Here is a 20932-nt window from a genome sequence, read left to right as displayed (position 1 = left end):
TGCTCCATGCTACCCCAGCCTGGGGCTGGCATAACTGTTGGGCCTGAATTGGGCCCATTACAATCAAGTGACAGCAGTGATGCTAGCTCAGGAACCAGTGAATCCCAGACCAGCTCCATTCCTCCCTTTTCCTGCCCCCAGAATGCCCCTTTTGGGGAGGGGAATTCATGGACTACCTCCATAAGAAACTTTTTAATACAAATATAGACAAGCGATTGTTAATGTTAATTCATGGTTTATATGAGAAGACATCCCTGCGTGTTAGATGTAATAGTAAGGGTCATCTCACGAATCCCATTTTTACCGTTATAGGAGGATCCCACTTAGACCCAGCTAATTATAGACCAATAAGTCTCCTAAATATAATAAGTAAGATATATGCTACTTATTTATATAGGAAACTTTCAGACTGGGTCATTCAGATGGACATTCTAGCACTGGAGCAAGCAGGTTTCCGCACCGGTCGCTCTCCTGGTGATCATGCTTTGGTTTTGCAGCATTTGACTTCTAAGTATAGCAATATTAATGGGAAAGCCCTATATACAGCTTTTGTGGACCTAAAAGCGGCCTTCGATTCCATCTCAAGATCAAGACTCTGGTTAAAATTACAAAATTTGGGAATCGACAGGCGCCTATTAATATTGATACAAGGTCTATATCAAAACACTTCCTTACAAATTCGTTGTAACAATAAAGGCCACCTAACGAAACGAATTCAAAACTCCAAGGGTGTTAAGCAAGGATGCATCCTTGCTCCCCTATTATTTAATATATACATAAACGCCGTAGTATCTACTATCGCTCCAATTTCATTGCATCCCCCGATTCTGGCCCATACTCCCAGACCATGTTTATTATATGCAGACGATATAGTCTTGCTATCACAAATGCCGATAGGCCTCAAAAGACTATTAGCAACTTTAACATCTTTTTGTCTTGAGGAAGACCTAATAATCAACCTCCAAAAAACCAAAGTTTTAGTCTTTACTAAAAAAAAGATTAAACATGTCTGGAGGATTGATAATTGGCCCATAGATCAGGTTAGTACCATTAGATATTTGGAAATTATTTTTCATGTATCAGGTTCCCAACAACAGCATATAAATTCTAATCTGCTAAATGCCAGACGTACAATAAAATCACTATTATCCTTCTACTATACCAAAGGAGGCAAATCAGTCCCCCCGGCAATTAAGGTCTTTCTGGCCAAAATAATCCCCCAATTTACTAATCTGGAACCCAGATTAGTACATTTATGAATTTCACAAAACTGGAAGCTACCCAAAACTCCTTTTTAAGAGCTATTCTAGGAGTGCCTACCTGTGTACCTAACCACATTCTAAGATTGGAATGTGGCCTCCAATCTATAGAATCGTACATATGGAAGTTGAGAATAGCATACTGGTTGAAGCTATGCTTTAACCCCTTAGGGCTGGCCCCCCTTGTTCTTTTTGACAATTACCATTCTTCGTGGGTGACACTGATCCATGAAAAATTATTAAGTCTAGGGCTCTCTCCTTCTTATATATTACAATTGAGCTTCGAATCTGCTACCCAGCTAGTTAAGCAAAGGTTGAAAGACATCGATTTCCAGACTCACTTACTTCTCATCAAGAAGCAGAGATATAACCCTAAGTTCTGTACACTAATGACATACATGTCGACCCTAGAGCTCCCTAATTATCGCAGAGCATTTACTTTAATGCGCCTTAACATCTTACCGTCTGCCATCCTCACTGGCAGATACAATAAAACTCCCTACTCAGAGAGAATTTGCTCATGTGATATTCAAGAACCTGAAACTAATGAGCATGTTCTCCTTCGATATACACATTATAAGGACTTGAGAAGCCAATTAATTGCACCTATCTTACGACCTCTTCCAGGAAGGGCTCAAACTTTTTATGTAGACTATTTATTAAGTGACCACTTACCAGAGGTGACCTTTGCAGTCGCCAAATTTTCTGCGGGTGATATCCAAACCAGAAAAATAATAATGAATCATCTATCTGATAATCAAACTGTTTAATGATTTTAATTGAAGTTAATTATTTTAATGATTTGAGTCAATCGCCGATTCTGATAATATTTTTATTTTTGTATTGTTGTATATGAATGGCCTTTGGCTGTATTAATAAAAAATTCATTCATTCATTCATTCATTTATAGGGGTTAAACAGGGATGTATCCTTGCCCCACTACTTTTTAATATATATATATCAATTTGATTGTTCACAGTCTCTCTCTAATCCAATCACACCCGCCCAGACTAGATGAACATTCAAGAAATGTTCTCTTATATGCAGACAACCTAGTCTTGATGGCCAGAACTCAGGTAGGATTAAGATGGTTATTGGCTGCGCTAGCTAAATTCTGCTCCGAGGAATATCTAGAAATAAATTATGATAAAACTAAAGTTATGATTTTCACCAAAAAACGCTTAAAAATTGCTGGCAGATCAATGAACATCAAATCGAACAAGTGTCTGCATTTTGATATTTGGGGATGATTTTCCAATCGTCTGGAGCGTGGCAACTGTATATTAAAACGTGGGTTGCAAAGGCGAAAAGAACGTTGAAAGCCCTTCTATCCTATTTTAATAAAGGTGGGCAATTCCTCCCTGCAGCCATAAAAGTTTTTGTGCTAAAAATTGTACCCCAATTACTATATGGGATCCAGGTCAGTACTTGTGAAAATTATACTCCGCTGGAGGCTGTCCAAAATAGTTTCCTAAGATCCATACTTGTAGTGCCTTCGTGCATACATAGTTTTATTTTAAGATTAGAAGTAGGATTGCCTTCAATTGAATTTTGAATATGGAGTTACAGAATATGTGCCTGGTTAAAAATATTATTTAACCCATTAGGACTGGCGCCCTATATTCTATTAGACAACTTCCAATCTACCTGGAAGAGAATGTTACTAGATAAAATTACTAAATTAGGGTTCTCTATCCCAGTAATACTAGAAATGGGCTATATAAAAGCTAAATCGAACATTTTGCTCCGTCTTAAAGATGTAGACTATCAGCAACATCTAATGCTTGTAACTAAGCAGAAGTACAATTCAAACCCTTATATGCCCCATGCGATATCTAACAGAACTTACAATAGCTAAATATTGTAAAGCTTTTACATTGGCTAGGTTTAACATCCTCCCGTCAGCTCTTCTTGAAGGAAGATTTAAGAAAATCCCATACAATGACAGAAAGTGTCCATGTGGGGAAGGAACAGTAGAAACGGTGTCACATGTTCTTTTGCACTGTCCCTTTTATCCAGATCTTAGATCGCAAGTAATATCCCCTATCTTACGATCTATACCGGGCAGAAATGAAGTTTTTTACGTGGATTATCTTCTTGCTGATAAACAACCAGATGTTACTAAGAAAGTAGCAAAATATTGTGTGGCGGCTATTGCTTGTAGAAAACAAATGATAAACTAGATATACAATTAATTTTTAAATTCTTAACTTTTTAGATTTTTATGTTGTCTTAAATTTTTTAATGAATTTTATTGTATGAATCATGCTATATGTTTGAATTAGTCTATTTTCCATCCCAGTGTTTTCTACTTTTGTATGTTTTCCTCTTGTATTGGTCTTCGACCGTAATAAACAGTATAGTATAGTATAGTATAGTATAGTATAGTATAGTATAGTATAGTATAGTATAGTATAGTATAGTATAGTATAGTACTACCTCCATAGGGATGTATAAACAAGCCTCAATCCATTCTGATATTAATTCACACTTCTGCTGGTATTTTCTGTTCCGCTGCAATTGGTTTATTTTGCACAAGTCTGTTCCCTTTTTCATTAACATGGATTTTTTTAAAATGTATTTTGTACCTAGCAAACAATACACATGCATAGTTAGGATTGCAATCTTAGTGCATGTAGTCTGTCTTTGGCAACAAACAGCACTTCAGAAAGAAGAGAAGCAAAGAGGCTATATGGGAAATGACCGCAAGATATCTTGATGTACGAGGAGGCATAGTGTGGCAGGCTTCATCCCCCTCTCCCTTACTCCTGTCTCAAGCCCCTGCATCCCAGCCAGGTGGGCTTGTTGCTTTCTTTTTCACTTGACCTATGTTGAATACAATAGTACATAAGTCTGAGAAGCTTTGTTGATATAACACAGATGAGGTAAGAGAGGCTCCTAATTGGCAAAATTAGATAGTGGATGCCAACAGACCATTAGGGAGGATGTTTTCACACACGCTGCTAAGATTGGGAACTTGGCCTTTGAGGGCAGCTGCAATGAATCAGGGTGCTACAAAGTAAGGATAAACAAAGGCAGAAGTGTGAGACATGAAGAAAAAACATCCCCACAGGTATAGCTAGTTAAAATCACAGGTGCAAACCTGCACCCAGGTCTAGGGACTTTTTTGAGTATAAATGAGGGTCCCTAACTCCTGCTCGGGGAGCCTCAATACAGACTGAGGAGGGGGTGCTGTGTAGGGGCCAGCTGGGGACCTCTCCACCATTGCTCATCCAGGGCTCCCAATGGTTGAAGGGAGACATAAGATAACTGCACTCATTAGCTGTTTTATCTATTTATTGCCTGCCATAAACCACTAAATCTTTCAAACAAAGCATTGTAACTTTACCCCTCACTTGAGTGTTCATTGCCTCTGAAATCTCTTGAATTTTCTTGCCTGTTGGCAACATAGAGGCATCTATGTTCATCAATTAATATATAAATAACATGTATTGCCAAAGCATTGTATGTATCTATTTACATATAATGTGTGCATATTTTAAAAAACTTTTTAAAGCAAATTATTTATTATTATTATTTATTAAATTTATTAGTCGCCCATCTGGCTGGTTGTCCAGCCACTCTGGGCGACGTACAAGATAAAACAATACGTTTAAAACATTAAAATTTAAAACCATAACAGTAAGAAACCTAACCCACCCCAAAAGCCTGCCTGAAGAGCCAGGTCTTCAAGGCCCAGCGGAAGCTTATCATAGAAGGGGCATGGCGGAGATCATTTGGGAGAGAGTTCCACAGGGTGGGGGCCACTATTGAAAAAGCCCTCTCTCTAGTCCTCACCAGTCTAGCTGTTTTAACCGGTGGGATCCAGAGAAGGTCTTCTGAGGCTGATCTTGTTGAGCGGCATCCCTAATGATGCTGGAGGCACTCCTTCAGATAGACTGGGCTAAAACCGTATAGGGTTTTAAAGGTCAAAACCAACACCTTGAATTGGGCCCGGTAAACAACCAGTAGCCAGTGCAACTCCTTCAGCACTGGAGTGATGTGATCTTGCCAGCGGCTGCCTTTAATCAGACGAGCCGCCGCATTCTGTACCAGTTGCAGCTTCCAGACCATTTTCAAGGGTAACCCCATGTAGAGCGCATTACAGTAGTCTAGGCGAGAGGTGACCAGGGCATGTACTACTGGTGGGAGCAGATGCTTGGGAAGGTAGGGGCGCAGCCTCCGTATCAGATGGAGTTGATACAGCGCTGCCTGGCTCACAGCCGAGACTTGAGCCTCCATGGTCAGCTGGGAGTCAAGAATGACCCCCAGGCTGTGGACCTGGTCTTTCAGGGGCAAACGTACCCCATTGAGCACCAGGTCCATATCCCCCAGCCTTCCCTTGTCTCCCACAAACAGTACCTCGGTTTTGTCAGGGTTCAGCTTCAGCTTATTCCTTCCCATCCAGCCACTCACCTACTCCAGGCACTTGGACAGGGTTTCTACAGCCAACCTTGGTGAAGATTTAAATGAGAGACAGAGCTGTGTGTCATCCGCATACTGATGACATTGTAGCCCAAATCTCCTGATGATTGCCCCCAGCAGCTTTATATAGATGTTGAACAGCATCGGGGAGAGGATGGAACCCTGTGGCACCCCACAAGTGAGAGGCCAAGGATCTGAAACCTCATCCTCCAATGCCACTCTTTGGTACCTACCAGAGAGGAAGGAATGGAACCACTGCAATACAGTGCCCCCCATGCCTAACCTCTTCAGGCGGTCCAGGAGGATAACGTGGTCAACGGTATCGAAAGCCGCTGAGAGATCAAGGAGGACAAGGAAGGTGCATTCGCCCCTATCCCACGCCCTCCTCATATCATCTACCAAGGCGACCAAGGCTGTTTCAGTCCCATGTGCAGGCCTGAAGCCCGATTGAAATGGATCCAGTTTTCAAAGCAAGGATCCATGCCACAATGAGAGTCAAATGGATGGAGTGTTGTGGTCGACGGGTGAAATAATACGCAGACAACAGCAGCTATGGTTGAATAAAGGGCCACTTTATTAAATAACAAACAAGAACATTTAAAGCGACCTGCAGAGGTGAAACCTAAGTGCGGGAACTAACTATAGGCAAGCAGCTTGCCCTACAGCTCTCGGGCGACCAGCCCCTGCTGGGGCAAAGGGCAAGCCCCTTTTGCTTACCCCTTGCCCCGGCCACACCTTATAGGTGAGTAGGGAGGCTTCCCACATCACCACCCCCCGGGGCCGTAGAACCCTCGGGTGAATGAGGTAAGTTGGCCCCCAAAGCAGCCCATATCCTGCCCTTGGGCCGTAAAACCCTGAGAGACAGGCCTCTGGAACCACCAATCACCTTGAAAGGTGCCTAAGGGGGCCACCTAGCTGTCGTTACCTATTTCCCCTCCCGCGCTTTACCGAATCCGTGTCTCAAATGTCCACATTAAGATTTTGATTTGAAACAAATTAGCCAAATTAGCCAAAATACAACCTATTAATCACAACCCCCCCTAACCCAGCTCCCTCCATCTCCCAAATTGTGGAGCAGGCAAAAAACCTGCCCGCTAACAAGGGTGGGCAGGATAAAAATTCCTGCTCGGCCCCGAAGCGACCATGGGCACACCGTAAAAGAGGGTGGGCGGGGTGGGCGTCGCGAGCCAAGAGGAAGTCGGAGGCGGTGGCGTGGGCTTAAATAGCCCCTTAGCTCCGCCTCCTCCATGCAGAACGTTGCGCATCATCTCAAGGCGACGCACGATGTTCCCTTCCTTAAAATGGCTTCTGCGGCTTCACCCTTGGCCGCAACTATGCTCCGCTCCCCAGAGCTTTGCGCAGGTAAGCAAAGCTGCACTTGCAGTCGACGGGTGAAATAATACGCAGACAACAGCAGCTATGGTTGAATAAAGGGCCACTTTATTAAATAACAAACAAGAACGTTTAAAGCGACCTGCAGAGGTGAAACCTAAGTGCGGGAACTAACTATAGGCAAGCAGCTTGCCCTACAGCTCTCGGGCGACCAGCCCCTGCTGGGACAAAGGGCAAGCCCCTTTTGCTTACCCCTTGCCCTGGCCACACCTTATAGGTGAGTAGGGAGGCCTTCCCACGTCACCCCCCCCGGGGCCGTAGAACCCTCGGGTGGATGAGGTAAGTTGGCCCCAAAAGCAGCCCATATCCTGCCCTTGGGCTGTAAAACTCTGAGAGACAGGCCTCCGGAACCACCAATCACCTTGAAAGGTGCCTAAGGGGGCCACCTAGCTGTCGTTACCTATTTCCCCTCCAACACTTTACCGCCACAAAAAGGGGACAAATCTCTATTTAGTCCCCTTTTCCCCACTGCGTAGAAGAACTTCCAGCAGATTCCTCTGCAGGTCTTGTAAAAATATGTCATTCCCTGTGTTTGACAGGTGAACGCGATCTGCCCTATAGAGTTCAACCCTAGAATGCTGTATCAATGGATGTGGAATGGGCAACCCACCATCCCCAAGAAGCGCCAACCGAATCTGTCGGTTGACCCTCTTAGGTGCCCAGTCTATCCTCCTGGGGTCCCAAACTCCACACCACTCCCTGCGTGGCAGGATGTCTGACCAAAGCAGACAAACTGAAGGCCAACGCTGCCTTATAACCTGCATGTCGCTACATGCCTGAACAGTAAGGGCCCTGCCCTTAAGTAAACCCAGGTCATTACCTCCCAGGTGAATGACCAAAATGTGTGGAACTTCATGCACTAACCCTTGCCGGAACAGGGTGGGTAGGAGCCCATCCCAGCGCATCCCTCGCCGGCCAAGCCATTGTACAGTAGCTGTTGACTGAGCCCCAGCTGTGAGCCCATTCAAGACGACGCGGCCCTATGGCCCGCCCAGAAAATCATGCTGTGGCCACAGATTAGGATGCGCATCCACTCCGTTCCCCTCCGGCAACCTGCCAAAACAAGGCAACACCATTAGGCTTCCATATTACCATGCCCACTCATGGGGCGGACGTAACTCCTATATGCCCCAGAAGCCCATCTGCCAGTGGGCTCTGGGGGATTTTCTGGCTGATAAGACTGGCGCTCCTGTCAAAGCCCTGGTTGAACTGTGGAATGTGGAGATGACTCGGGCTGTTGACACGATTGCTCCTGCACGCCCTCTCCTGTGTAGAGATCATACAGCTCCATGGTACACTCCAGAGCTGAGAGCAATGAAGCAAGACAGGAGGCGGCTTGAGCAGAGGTGGAGGCGACGGATGCAATTATGCACTGGTAAGTGCCTCTACTAAGTTGTACTTAGGAGCAGTGAGGGTGGCAAAAAAACAATATTTTGCTGCCACTATTAAGTCATCTCTTTGCCGACCAGCGGAGCTCTTTAGAGTTGTCCGAGGGCTACTTCATTCTGGTCCTAAGGACTTGATAGTGTCATCAGTAGCCCACTGTAATAAGTTTGCTGGGCACTTCCAGAATAATAATAATAATAATAATTTAATTTGTGGGTCGCCTATCTGGCCAATGGCCACTCTAGGCGACGTACAATTTAACAACAATACATTACATCATAATAAAATACATCATAAAATACAATATAACAATAAAACAATAAAACAGTTCCAGTACAGAGTAGTAGGCTATTGGTCGTAAAAATTTAACCCTCTCTGTAAGTCCCAAAGGCCTGTCTGAAGAGCCAGGTCTTCAAAGCTTGGCGGAATACATTCAGGGAAGGGGCATGTCGAAGGTCATACGGGAGGGAGTTCCAGAGAGTGGGGGCCACCACTGAAAATGCCCTCTCTCTTGTCCCCGTCAACCTAGCTGTTTTAGTTGGCGGGATTGAGAGAAGGTCCTGTGTGGCTGATCTTGTTGGACGGCATGGTTGGTGGCGCTGGAGGCGCTCCATCAGATAAACTGGGCCGAGACCGTATAGGGATTTAAAGGTTAATACCAACACCTTGAATTGGGCCTGGAAAATAACTGGGAGCCAGTGTAGGTCGAACAACACTGGGGTGATGTGTTCCCGGCGGCGACAGTTTGTAAGTAGTTGAGCCGCAGCATTTTGTATAAGTTGTAATTTCCGGACCATTTTCAAGGGTAACCCCACGTAGAGCGCATTACAGTAATCCAACCAAGAGGTGACCAGGGCATGTACCACCAGTGGGAGCTGATGAGCAGGAAGGTAGGGCTGCAGTCTACGAATGAGGTGTAATTGATACCAAGCTGCCCGGCTCACTGCCAAAATCTGAGCCTCCATGGACAGCTTGGAATCAAGAACAACCCCAAGGCTGCGGACCTGGTCCTTCAGGGGCAATTTCACCCCGTCGAACACCAGGTCAACATCTCCCAGCCTTCCCTTGTCTCCCACGAGTAGCACCTCAGTCTTATCAGGATTCAACTTCAGCCTGTTCCTTCCCATCCATCCACTCACGGATTCCAGGCACTTGGACATGGTCTCCACAGCAGACTCTGGTGAAGATTTAAACGAGAGATAGAGCTGAGTGTCATCCGCGTATTGGTGACACTGCAGCCCAAATCTCCTGATGATTGTCCCCAGCGGCTTCATATAGATATTAAATAGCATGGGAGAGAGGATAGAGCCCTGTGGCACACCACAATTGAGAGGCCAAGGGTCTGAAACCTCCTCCCCCAATGCTACCTGTTGATGCCTGTCGGAAAGAAAGGAATGGAACCACCGTAGTACAGTGCCTCCTATTCCCGATTCCTCCAGGCGATGTAAAAGGATACTGTGGTCGACAGTATCAAAAGCCGCTGAGAGATCGAGGAGGACAAGAAAGGTGAATTCTCCCCTATCTAATGCCCTCCTCATATCATCAACTAGAGCGACCAATGCTGTTTCAGTTCCATGTCCAGTCCTGAAACCCGATTGGTATGGATCCAAATAATCCGTTTCATCCAAGTGTGTCGACAACTGATTAGCCACCACTCGCTCAATGATCTTGCCCAGGAATGGTAGGTTCGAAATTGGGCGAAAGTTATTCAAAACTTGGGGATCCAAGGAGGACTTCTTTAAGATGGGCTTTACAATTGCCTCCTTGAGTGCTAATGGCATTACACCCTCCTCCAAGGATGCATTGACCACCGCCTTAATCCCCTTGCCCAATTTCTCTTTGCAGCTCACAAGGAGCCACGATGGGCAAGGATCAGTTAGACAGGTGGTAGGCTTCACAGTCGAGAGCACCTTGTCCACATCCTCAGAAGGAAGAGGTCGAAACCGATCCCATTTGACCGGATTGCAACTGGCCAACTCTGTTTCATTTGCTGTATCCACGGCGTATGGAATTGAGCTCCGTAAATGTTCGATTTTGTCGGCAAAGTGCTTTGCTAATTTGTCACAGGAGGCCTTAGACTGTTCCAAGGGTTCCTGAGCAACTGGACCGACCAGGCTTCGGACCACTTGGAACAACCTCCTGGGACAGCACTCTGCGGACGCAATAGAGGCAGCAAAGAACCTCTTCTTTTCTGCCTTTATTGCCACTTGGTAGGCAGTTACTGCTGCTCTAACCTGTGTCCGGACATCTTCGGAACGGGATTTCCGCCACCGGCGTTCTAGTCGTCTCACCTCCTGTCTCAGATTTCGCAACCATGGAGTATACCAAGGTGCTAACTGAGTTCTGTTCAGGGGGAGAGGACATTTCGGCGCCACGTGGTCCAGAGCCCTGGTGATCCCCTCATTCCACTCCATCACCAGGGTATCGACCGTGCGGCCTTCAGCAGGTTCCAATTCCCCAAGCGCAGTCAGGAATCCTTCTGGATCCATTAGGCGTCTGGGGCGGACCATTCTAATAGGTCCTTTTCCCCTACAGAGGGTGTGTGGTATCGAGAAATAAGATCCTATGCATCCGCCGGGACTTAGACTCCCAGTTTACAGCAGTTGATCCGAATGAGGTGTCCGGAGCACAGTCTTGTCATGTTTTATTGGATGAGTTTCAGTTGGTTCAGCTCGAGGACGTGGACAAGGTACTTGGACAGGTGCGTGAGACCACTTCTGCTCTAGATCCTTGCCCCTCTTGGCTTATAAAAACTAGCAGGGTTGGAACAGCCGGCTGGGCCAGGGAAGTGATAAATGCCTCTTTATGAGAGGGAGTGGTCCCTGGCCATCTGAAAGAGGCGGTAGTGAGACCACTTCTGAAAAATCCTCCTTGGACCCTGAAAATCTTAATAGCTATAGACCAGTCGCGAATGTTCCATTCCTGGGCAAGATCTTGGAGCGAGTGGTTGCTGGCCAGCTCCAGGTGCTATTGGATGAAACCGATTATCTAGATCCATTTCAATCGGGTTTTAGGCCCGGTTTCAGCACCGAGACAGCCTTGGTCGCCCTGTACGATGACCTATGTCGGGAGAGGGACGGAGGGAGTGTTACTCTGTTGATTCTCCTTGACCTCTCAGCGGCTTTTGATACCATCGACCATGGTATCCTTCAGGAGAGGCTCGCGGATTTGGGAGTTGGAGGTACAGCTTGGCAGTGGTTCTGCTCCTACTTGGCGGGTCGTCTCCAGAAGGTAGTGCTGGGGGAACATTGCTCGACACTGTGGGCTCTCCAATGTGGAGTCCCGCAGGGGTCGGTTTTGTCTCCCATGCTTTTTAACATCTACATGCAGCCACTGGGTGCAGTCATCAGGAGTTTTGGAGTGCGTAGCCATCAGTACGCTGATGACACTCAGCTCTACTTCTCCTTTTCATCCTCTTCAGGTGAGGCTGTCAAGGTGCTGAACCGTTGCCTGGCTGCGATAATGGACTGGATGAGAGCTAACAAACTGAGGCTCAATCCAGACAAGACTGAGATGCTGTTGGTGGGAGGTTTCTCTGATCAGATGGTGGATGTCCACCCTGTTCTGGACGGGGTTACACTCCCCCTGAAGGAGCGGGTTCGTAGTTTGGGAGTATTTTTAGATCCTTCCCTGTCACTAGAGGCTCAAGTAGCCTCGGTGGCACGGAATGCGTTCTACCAACTTCGGTTGGTGGCCCAGCTACGTCCCTATCTGGACAGGGAGGACCTCACCTCAGTTGTCCATGCTCTGGTAACCTCTCAGTTGGACTACTGCAATGCGCTCTACGTAGGGCTGCCTTTAAAGATGGTTCGGAAGCTACAGCTTGTGCAGAATGCGGTGGCCAGACTGATAACGAGGACCAGGCAGTCTGAACACATAACACCTGTTCTGGCCTGCTTGCACTGGCTACCAATATGCTTCCGGGCCAGATTTAAAGTGCTGGTTTTAACCTATAAAGCCTTATATGGCGCAGGACCGCAATACCTGCTGGAACGCCTCTCTCGATATGAACCTGCCCGTACACTACGTTCCACATCGAAGGCCCTCCTCCGAGTTCCGACTCACAGCAAAGCTCGGAGGATGATAACAAGAACTAGGTCCTTCTCAGTGGTGGCCCCCGAACTGTGGAATAGTCTTCCCGATGAGGTGCGCTTGGCGCCGACGTTGTTATCTTTTCGGCGCCAAGTTAAAACCTTCCTCTTTTCTCAGGCATTTTAGTCTATTTTAGTCTTTTAAATATGTTTAACTGATTTTAGATTTGTGGATGCCTACATACACGTTCCTTGCACCGAATTATTGGATTTTATTGTGTATATTTATATTCCTCTGTTGTACATCGCCCAGAGAGCTATGCTAGTCGGGAGGTATAGAAATCCAACAAATAAATAAATAAAATAAATAAACAGCTTGCAGCCTGGCCCGCGGGAAACCCAGTCCCGCTGCTGTGGAAGCCGCTCCAATTCTAAAAGAGTGGGTCCCAAAACCTGATGGGTCTATTCCTAATCTGTGCAGAGCCTTCGTAGTAAGTGCCCAAAATTGATATTTAGTGAGAGGATCACCATTCCTGTGAACAAATAAATATCCACTCACTGCTCCTCTAGCTGTCATAAAGGTTTGCAGGGCCTGCACTGGGCAAATGTGTGGCAAAGGGGAAGGAGCTAAAATATCAGTCCGTCCCCTTCCCCTCTGGTCAGTCCTAGACCTACATAATGTAAGGTAAGTGCTGCCTGCTTTCATGTTGATATCTGAAATTAAGAGGGCGCGCTGTGACTGGTCCAACTTAGACCCAGCCACTACTTCTCCAATTTGAAATGCCCCCAAAATAATGTAAGGGACACTGCTCGAAATAGCCGGATTTCATAGTTGGAAGAGCATACTGCTGACTGTTGGCTCATGAGTTTCTCTAAAAGCTCTGGAGATATAGGACGGCGGTGATCAGGGCAGCTGGGTGCTCCCTAGCCCACCCAGCCAACATGCACCGGACCCTAAAATCCGTGGAATGATCTTGAAAACCCTGTGCCTTAGCTAGAAGTGGAAAAACTCCAGGATCCTAATCTGCAACAGTTAAAGCATGTCCCTGTGCAGCTTGCAGCCCTGGGCCGCAGAGTCAATCTTGATACCCAGAAGGTGAACACTGGCACAGAGCCAATCTTGATACCCAGAAAGGTGAACACTGGGGCAGAATTCTCCATATTCCCAGTTTTCAAGGGAACCCCCAGTTACATATCCATACTATAAGCTGTGACCTCAGGTGCTAACATGCACCCCAAAATCTGCCCAACCGATGAACAGCCCATCATACAGATAGTGCCCCACTGTTTCTGAGTCCACTTGTCTCCTGACTGCCCCCTACCAGAAGGATCTGAAGCACTCCATGAGAGAAATATAGCAGTCCATAGGCAATGCTCTGCCACCTGTGCACACCATATTAAATGAAGCATAGAGCACCATTCCTAGACTATCAGGTATGAACCCGTTACTGCCTGACCCCTTAAATTAGACTGGTTGTGAATCAGGCATAATTTGCCCACTGCCTTTTAAGGCCCTACCCGACTGGGGTGGCCAGGAAGGGGCCAAGAACTCTGCCCAACTGTACATCTTTACACTCTGTCCCTGGCAATTACCGCCATAACTAAAACAGATTGAAGATTGTAGGCCATGAAGGCCAGCCGGGAGTTGGAAACCATGACTGCCCCCCCCTGAAGGAGCTGAAGCACTCCATGTGAGAAATATAGCAGTCCATAGATAATGCTCTGCCACATAAAAATGCATAAGGCATCTCTATCACAGGCGTGCACCATGTTGAATGAAGTGCAGCGCACTATCCCAGACTACCCAGTATAAACCCATGACTGCCTGACCCCTTAAACAGGCTGGTGGTGAATCAGGTGTAATATGTCCTCTGCATCCTAGGGCCATAACTACGACAGATTTAAGTCTGTATGGCCTGAAGGCCAGCCGGGAGTTGGAATCTGGGATCAGGAAACCAAAAGAAAAACACCATAACACAGACAAACCTCCCTTTAAACCGGGTAGCCAGTAAGCGAAGTTCGTAGTACCTCAAGTCTAACTGGGGAGGGACACATGTCCCTGAGCAGCTTAAGCTGGGGGCTTCCTCTTACCCCCTTGAAGGCCTCCGGCCTAATATCTCACTGCTGTGCACATCCTTCTGCAAAGAAAGGAAGTAAATCATTTATGAGTAAGTACACTTTACCAACTACTATTCCATGGCAGCTAATCCAGTTCCCCTAAAGCACAGAGACTGAGGATATGCTGCTGTCACCAATATTTGGACCCACTGCAGCTTTCTCCTAGCGGGTTTCCAAACAACCATAAGAATAAATGTTCAAATGCAAAATGTGCATGCTACATTGATTTCAAGTAACTGATATCAAAACAGAAGTGCCAATGTAAAAGTTGCATGCTATATATGACTGCAGGTAAATGATATCAGAAATCCTAACAAAGAAGGTTTTTGTTGTTGTTGTTGTTGTTACAAAATCATCAGGAAAGGGTGAAGAGTCTGCCTGGAACTTAAAAGGCAGCCTCTGTGTCAACAAGAATCTAATATCCTGTCTTAGTAAAGTCTAAGATCCTGGAATTAGGATAAGAGCCTTATAAGCAGTCTGGTTTTCCTTTTTATTCCTATCCTCCCATCAAGCCACATTATAATCTGCTAGACCTTCAATTCCCTACAGAAGTTTGCATGCCCTTCTTTAATACAACAAATGCCATATGCTTTGTTTTTGATACGAGACTAAATTCAAATAAATGCAACTTCTGTCTCAGAGGTAACAATTAGTTTGGCACTGACACTTGAAAAAGGATCACTGTCAACTAAGTTATGGTGATTTAGACATTTTCTAGCAAAACCTTGTCATCTGTGCACACCACTAGTATCTAAACAGGACAGGCACAAAGTCCCAGAAGGCTCACCCGGCCCCACCAAGGCCACCATATAATATAATGATAATAGAATTAATTACCTCAACCTAATATATTCCTGGGCCTAGCAAGAAGTCGGAAGCTTAACCAAGAGCTCCGTATCCCCCAACAGCCACCATGTAATAAATTAATAGAATAAAGTACCTGCAACCTAATATAGGCCTGGGTCTAGGAAAAAAACTGTAAGCCTAATCAAAGAGCCCCGCACAATTGCCAATAGAGGCTGCCAGGGCCTCACCCACATCCCTCACTGTGTTGCGCCCCCTACCTAGACTGAACTCACACCCAGCCTTGGCAATCAAAGGGGGAAATAGGGCCTGTGTTGGCAGGCTCGAAAAGCCTGTGCAGCCTCCTCCCATAATTTGCTCTGAGCCTGCAGTAACTGGCCCAAGGTCACCCATTGTGCCTCACAGCTGTTGGGGAGACTCGAACCCTGGTCTTCCGGGTCGCAGTCCAACACCCTAACCACTACATTAACCACCTTTTCTCCCACAATCTGCCCTGGGCTAAGGGTGTGTGTGTGGTTTTAAATGCCCAAAGGCCTAGGCAGCAAGGGGTTGCCAAATATATATATAGCAAGTTTGTTAGCTTGATATGTTTATTGTATTTCACTTTATTTTATGAATGTGTTTCTTTCTTTTACCATTATCAGCCCAGACGCTTCCCGCCCACTAGGCCCTTTTAACGAGGCCTGCTGGCTAGGCACATGCCCCTTTTGGCCCAACTTTCCCTTCTTAGGAGGCATTGGGCTCATATCTGTTTATCATTAATTATTTAATATTAAATGTAAAAGTTCAATATATCTAAGTGGTACTCTTATATTACCTTCACCCCCTTCCCCTTTTATGGGGGGGGGGGGAATCAGCAACCCACAGGGATGTGTCTATCTATCTATCTATCTATCTATCTATCTATCTATCTATCTATCTATCTATCTATCTATCTATCTATCTATCTATCTATCTATCTATCTATCTATCTATCTATCCCTTTAACTGCCTAAATATACTTGCGTAATATTTAAATGTATGTGGTTGTAATCTTTGTTTAACATCCACTCCCTCCTCCCTGTATAGGGGGTAGGATGTTTGTGTAATCTTGCTTAACTTGGGCAGGCCTCACCACCAGGCCACCTGCAGCCACACAGCAGCATTAACAGTCGTTGCCGTCGTGGCTGCAACCTTAAATGGGCTGATCAGGCCCAAGCATCGACCATGCGGCCAGAAAATGGCCACCGCTCTCTGTCCCTCGCTGTTCAGTAGCTCCGTCTTGTCCCACGCCGTCATTCTTCCTCTCTTTGTCATCGCGAGCCAAGAGGAAGTCGGAGGCGGCGGCGTGGGCTTAAATAGCCCCTTAGCTCCGCCTCCTCCGTGCAGAACGTCGTGCGTCGCCTTGAGATGACGCGCGACGTTCCCTTCCTTAAAATGGCTTCTGCGGCTTCACCCTTGGCCGCAACTATGCTCCGCTCCCCAGAGCTTCGCGCAGGTAAGCGAAGCTTCACAAATCTGCTTGACAGACAATTTTTTATGGATTCCTCTGACATCCCTATCTGCCACTGGTGGGAACCCTGCTGGCAATACTTCCACTCATAGACAGAACTGGGAGCTCTATGCTGGAGCAGTAATGCTGGCATCAATTGCAAGCAGAGGCTGCTGGAACTATTTGGGCTGTGTGGAGAGAGACTTCCAATCCTCACCCCCAGCATGGCAGATTGTAGCCTTAGTTGTCCATCTCCATCAGCTTTTACACTTTCCAAATGTTTTGATATTTAATTGAAAGATCATGTGATCCAGAAAGTGGATCAAATAGATTCATGATTGAAAACATGCCAATATGACATGGACTGGAAATAGATTGATTTGTCTATTCCTACTGTAAATTAGAAAATGTTCAAAAAATAATTCATATGACTCGTATATAGCAACCAATAATTATGTGCCTTCATAAAGCTAATATAAAAACACTGTGGGATATATATATATTTAGACCTGACCTAAATGACATTTACAGAGGAGTATCTGGGTTAGCAATATGAACAATTTATTAAGCTTTCATGGATAAAAGACACTGAGAATTGGAGAGGCATAGGTCTAGAAGGGACTATCAAGTGTGTCTCCCCATACAGATGGAAGATTATATACATCAGTATTTCACATATTAACCCAGGCATTCCAAACCATATTGTGACATCAGCAGAAAGCACAGACACCAACTGGAGAAATCCAACACTGTGAACATACTGATGGGCTTATTTTATTTTATTTTGTTCATCACACACTTATTGTTAATAGGCTATATAAAAATTCTGCAAATCAATCAATCAGTCATGACTTTTCCATTCAAAATGCATGTGAACTGCATCTTGGAAAGCATCAGGACCCCTACCCCCAATATTTTAAAGAGAAAAACCGTATTTATTATTCATGTACAGTACAACACTTCTTGCAATTAATAGTTCCCAATGTCCACTCAAACAGTTCTACAAGTAGTTAAAAAAATCCAGATGAGCTCCTCATAATAATGGCATCTGCCTTGCCCAATGGCAGCCTTAAATATAAAACCCCACTGAAGTGGGACAACATAAGCACTTAAATAATATCTTGCTTGGTGAGGACACAAGGGAAGTGAGAATTGGATCTAGCACAACATCTACTGTGCAAACAGCACAACTGTTGCTGTGCACAACATTTTTGGTCCATGGGATCAAGGCTTAGTCTTGGGAAATTTTGCTTCACCTCTGTTCCAACTCTGTTATGGGCCAACATCAGTAAAATGGGAATAATAAAGACTTACATTAAAAGTTGTGTTAGGAAAGGAAGCACTTTGCTAAGTATGTGAAAAAGCCGCTTTGGAATAAAAAGATGAAAACTTATCAGAGGACACTGAAAAACTACACATGCTCATAAAAGAGGGTAAAGGAAAACTTATCACCGTTAACACAAAATTGGTTTTCCCATTAACTGCCTTATTGCCATATGATGGGAACTGAAAATACAGCAATGAGAAAAGTGATAGTGACACTATGATAAAGTAATGCAACTTGGTTAATGATATAAAAAAAAACATTTATTTCTGCTACCCAGGAGTTCAATAAACTCCAAATCAATGAAGATTTTGGCAATTTCATATACATAAAAAATAAAATACGGGCACACACTTTGCTCTTTTTAAAGTAATGATATACAGTCTGCATTTTTTCACAGGTACCCTGGTCTATGTGTGCATATCCCAGTGTTCTAGAAAATGGAGAGAGAGTGTTGTTCAGCCAAATGCACTCACAGTCCTCCCCATTCACTCAGTGCAGGAAGGTTGGGGGTGAAGGGATAGCAGCACAGAATGCAGCCTCATGGACCCTCCATATATACAACTAAGGGGCACCTGAATATTGTTTATACAGAATAACAATAGGTATGTTACAACTTTCCTGCTTGTTTCCGTATGTTCCCTGATAATATATGCAGAAACAGTAAGGGCAGTAATAGTATTTCCTACTCCATAGGCAAAGTCTATTTCTTATCCAAAACAGGAGATTTCTAATCAGTTATAGTGGGGGAACATTCTAGTTGGGAGCAATCAAACTGGGTCTTGGATAATATCTTTAGGAGAACTGCAGATGTAAAATATCACAGGGTTACCATGTTCAATTGTAGAGTTATCATAGTTTTGCAAACTGAAATGTAACCATATCACCATATTATCAAGATGACTGTGGGGAAAAATCATAGCTCCACAAGTACATTGGAAAATAAATATATGTTGTGCTGCTGTTTGCATCCAGCCATAATTCTCAGTGCTGCAGAAGCTCTGGACCTCTGTAAAAATAAAAAGACCTGGATGTATCTGGAAAGATCTGTATGGATCTACCTGTGTATGCCTTAGGGATGGGCGATAATTTTGATTCAGTTTACATTTCAAGCCATATTTGCAATTTCCAAAACAATGTGAGAACTGAAACATAGCCATTCTTTGAAATTCACACTTATTAGAATTTTGTAATGCAGTTCAGCAACCAAACAATGTTTACAAAAATGCATATATTAGGGGAAAAGAGTATAAAAATGAACATATTAGTGAAAATAACGGGCAAAATGCATTATATATGACAAGAAATGGTTTCTAAGGAGAAACTCACACTAAAATGCTGGAAAATTTTCATGATTATTTTTTTTAAAAAAATCACAAATCTCCCCAAAAATATGGAGAACTGAAGTTAAGATGGGAAAATGAGAAACTGAGAGAACTGAACTTGCCAGATTTTCCCAACCTTAATGTGCTTGGAAAGAAAATAGCTTTATATGTGTTACAAAGAATGAGGCAAATTGGGATGATTCAGGGTAGTTGTTCACATTATTGAGCCAGAACACAGTCTTAACAAGGTGTGTCAGGGTGAATCAGGAAGTCCACAACCTTCTCCGAGTACCGCAGTTTTACCACCTCGGTTTTTCCATGAAGTTAAATACAGTGCCATTTCCAGGAAGCAGAGTGGTGAGAAAAAACGGTGACTTTTCCGATTTTGTTTTTTAATAACAAATTTAACAAATTTAGTCCTGGACCCATTTGTATGAACTTGAGCAGGTTTCTTTCTAAGGGCCACCTACCTCTTTCCATTTTTCAAACATATCCTCCCCCCCAAAAAACCCTCTAGGGGCGGGAATGTGATTTCTAACTTGCCACCCCAACATGGTAAAATCTGCCCTTGCAGGAGAACAGCTACACCTACCTTTTTAATTTGGCAAGCGTCATTCCCTTCAGAAGAGGCGAAGAGGCAAACATGCCTGCAATTTGCATCCAATTCTGGCAGAAAATAAAAAAGTTACAGATGATTTCTTCTTCTTCTTCCAAACTTTAAAGGTTCCTTGCATGAAAACCCTCGATTTACCAGGCTTAATCCACTCTGGAGGAATTCTTTTGCCTGAAAATGTCATCCACTTATGTGAAAAGAGTAAGAAAGTTGTATCCTTTCCTCCATGATAGGTGGGGGGGGGGGGAGAGAGAGAGAACTTTGGATTTAACACATCAGATTTCGACATGAATCATGAATCAACACGGCGTGGATCCAAGACAGATCATGACTGCTTCTATATGCTATATAAACAAGGCACATCTTGTGGTCACTGCACACCCCTAGCACTTGGCCAGTATAACCCATGTGGTCAGCTTAAACAAAAAGTACTCTGGTTTAACTGGTATTTTTAAGGCTATTCTATGTGTTATATAAAATAAGATGGTAGGCCAAGATGGTAAAATTCTGCCCTGAGCTTGTTGGACCAAGTGTAGAGGCAATAGGTAAAATGAAAACAAACGCAACATTTCTCTCGTATAAGAAAATATTGATAATGCTGGATGTTACAACAACTGCCTTGTGGGAAGAAAGAAGGGAGTAAGGGCGGCAACCAAAGACAACTTCAGGGACTATTTCAGTTGGACAATCCTCTCCCTGATCCCCACAGAGTCAGCTTACAGCAACTGACCTGTGGGAAGGAACATCTGATGCCTCATCCTGCTCCAGTGGGGCTGCTTCCTTT

General features: G+C 44.7%; 1 long non-coding RNA gene across 1 annotated transcript in view; it reads right to left on the bottom strand.

Moving 5' to 3' along the window:
* The window catches only part of LOC133386657 (uncharacterized), a 68647-nt gene extending 48276 nt beyond the window's left edge, over positions 1 to 20371 (bottom strand). Inside the window, exon 1 of the long non-coding RNA XR_009763236.1 lies at positions 20128 to 20371. This is a non-coding gene — a long non-coding RNA (uncharacterized LOC133386657). The remainder of the gene's footprint in view (positions 1 to 20127) is intronic.
* Between the last annotated feature and the right edge of the window lie 561 nt (positions 20372 to 20932).

This window comes from Rhineura floridana, chromosome 6 (assembly GCF_030035675.1).
Source record: "Rhineura floridana isolate rRhiFlo1 chromosome 6, rRhiFlo1.hap2, whole genome shotgun sequence".
NCBI classification, from domain to species: domain Eukaryota; kingdom Metazoa; phylum Chordata; class Lepidosauria; order Squamata; family Rhineuridae; genus Rhineura; species Rhineura floridana.
This window is presented reverse-complemented; position numbering and strand designations above follow the sequence as displayed.